Here is a 2,927-nt window from a genome sequence, read left to right as displayed (position 1 = left end):
CACAGACTCTGGGATCAAATGTCAGTTCCACCATCTGCTAGTTATGTGACCTTGAGCAAGTTCCTTCGCCTCTCTGCACTTCAGTTTCCGCAGCTGTAAAACAGGATAATTATAGCTCCTACCACATGGACATGTTGTGCGGATTAAACGTGTTAATCCATGTGGAACGCTCAGCACAGTGTCTGGCCTATGGGCCAGCGCCATCCATGTCAGCTATGGTATGAATGCAGACCTCAGTGACTCTGATTAACACCTGGTCCCCAGCCTGTCACTCGTCACCACGGTGGCTCATTTAGCCCTTAGCGGATGGGAGGTGCTCACTGGCTTGTTGACTGAAAGAATGTTTGGGAACTAACTCAGTGTTTCTGAAAACAGGCTTCTAATAATGTGTGGGAGTAGGATTTTGAAGGAAGACGATTTTCAGGAGTTTCCCAACCAACTACCAAGTGATTGCTTTTTGCACGCTAGCATGAACTTTAAAATATTTCCAGACTGCTTTTTCCTCTCTGATTACAGAAGCAATTTATGCCCATTGCGAAATGCTCAAATGTTACCTAAAGCTATGAAGCAGGGAGTTAAAGTGTTAATCCTGTTTCGAAAGAGGTGCCACTGTTTGTCCGAGGCATGTCCTTCCAGATGTTTCTTATGCCTATACCTGGTTTTCGAGCCCTGCTGTGTGCCCCACCTTGTGTTAGACACTGTAGAGCCTCTGCAGAAGTCGAGGCAGCTGTCTGTGCATTAAGGGAGGGCACAGTTGGGGTGGGACGCAGAATTTCACGGAACGCTTAATCAGCAATTAAAGTCACCATCGCGTACCGATGACTCATTCAGTCAGCACGCACTTAACATTTGAGGTTCTGGGACCTGGAAATGACGAAGCAAGGTCCTATCTGGCTTTAGGAGACCTGAGCTTAAATCTTTCCTCCTGATTCTGTGCATGACAATTAAGACAGAAAGAGGGCAGATATAGTCTCCCTGCTCCCCATCCCCCTTCCACCCAGAGAATATCATTTCCCTACCTCACTCAGTGTGTAGGGAACTGAGCCGAAGGAACTAGACAGGCTGGGCTTGCCGCAGGTGGTTTCTGTGACCCTAGGCAGGTCACTTCCCTTCTCTGAGCCTCAGGTTCCTCATTTGAGGAGTAAGGAGAATCTTTCTGCCTTGAAAGGCACATTCCCTCATTCATTCATTTATATAAGATGGTATCTCCTAAGAGTGTGAAGGGATTGCTCAATAAACATGGCCATTTAGGAAAAAAAGAGTTGGATTCCATGGTAGATTGTATCATTGTTCAGCAAATATTTACTTCCCCCAGCCCTCCTCACCGTGAGAGGAATATACTTCCTCACTCTGTTGATATTGGACTTAACCAGCTGACTTGCTTTGGCCAAAAGAACATGTATGGAAGTGACAGGGGCCAACTCCAAGACACTGAGTGTTTCCATTTATCCTCCTTGAGCAATCATCCTCGGCCATGAGAACCATGAGTCCTCAGTAGTGAGGGTCCCTTAGCCTGGATTCAGAATGGAAGACACATGAGACAGCACTGCACTCCACCTGGAGCCTGGAGCCCAGCCCAGCCCAGCCCAGCCCAGCCCAGCAGAGCTCTGATTAACCCTAGCTGACACAGACCCCTAGGTAAGAAATGAACGTTTACTGTTTTAACCACTGAGTTTCTGAAAGTTGTTTTCTTATGCAGTGTTGTTGCAGCAAAATCTGACCAATGTGGGTCCCTAGTTTACTCTTTTATTCTGTCTTTGGCTTGGGTCTGAGGCTGGAGTCTCTGATTAGGTGATATTTGACCTGAGATTTGAATGTTAAGAAGGAACTAGATATGTGGTCATCTTAAGGGAAAGTGTTCTGGGCAGAAGGAATGGCAATGTCCTGGCCCCGAGGCCGGAGGAAACTTGGCCTGTTTAGAAATAGAATTAAGGGCAGTGGGCTGGTTTGTTTGGCAAGGGAGGGAAAAAAGGTCTGAGGTCCAGACCTATATGTTCAATGGGTCAGTGGTTCCCAAATTTTTGGCACTGGGGACAAGTGCTCCTATGAAAATCTAATGCCTGATGATCTGAGGTATAGCTGAAGGGGTGATGCTAGCACTGGGGAGCAGCTGCAGATACAGATGAAGCTTTGCTTGCTTGCTGGCCGTTCACCTGCTGTGCAGCCTGGTTCCTAACAGGCCACAGACCAGTACCCAGTCTTCCGCCTGGGGGTTGGGGACTCCTGCAATGGGGCACTTTATATTTCCACTTAGATGTCTCTCAGATGCTTCAAACTCAAACCATCAGATCCAAAGCTGAACTTGTGGTCTTCTCCCAAACATATCCTTTCTTTTTCATTTCCCCATCTCATTCGGTGACACCAATATCCACCTACCCAGTCATCCAAGCTACGAAGCTGGACCTCATCCTGAACTCCTCCCTCTCCCTCCATACCCACATCTCCTCTGTCTTCAAGTCCTGCCAATTATATCCCACTCGTTCTCTCCTATTTGTCCCCTTTTCTCCACTTGCATGGAGACCATGCCAGTTGAAGCTGCTATCACCTACCTCATGCTTGAATGACAGCATTACCACCTCCCCACCTTCTCTGCCTGCATTCTCGGCCCTCCTCCAATTAGTCCTCCAAGTGGTAGCCAATGTCTTATTTAAAAACACATCATCTCTCAAGCAGTGAATGGATAAACACACTGGTACATCCATACAATGGAGTATTATTCAGTGATGAAAAGAGATGAGCTAAGTTCCGGACATAGATGATGGTGATGGTCGCACAATAATGTGAATATATTTAATTCCACTGAACTGTACACTTAGAAGTGGTAAAGATGATAAAATTTATGTTATGTATATTTTACATGCCTTCCCCACAAAGAATAAGCTATGAAGCCATGAAAAGTCATGGAAGAACCTTAAATGCATATTACT

Source organism: Pteropus vampyrus, unplaced genomic scaffold (genome assembly GCF_000151845.1).
Source record: "Pteropus vampyrus isolate Shadow unplaced genomic scaffold, Pvam_2.0 Scaffold125, whole genome shotgun sequence".
NCBI lineage: Eukaryota > Metazoa > Chordata > Mammalia > Chiroptera > Pteropodidae > Pteropus > Pteropus vampyrus.
This window is presented reverse-complemented; position numbering follows the sequence as displayed.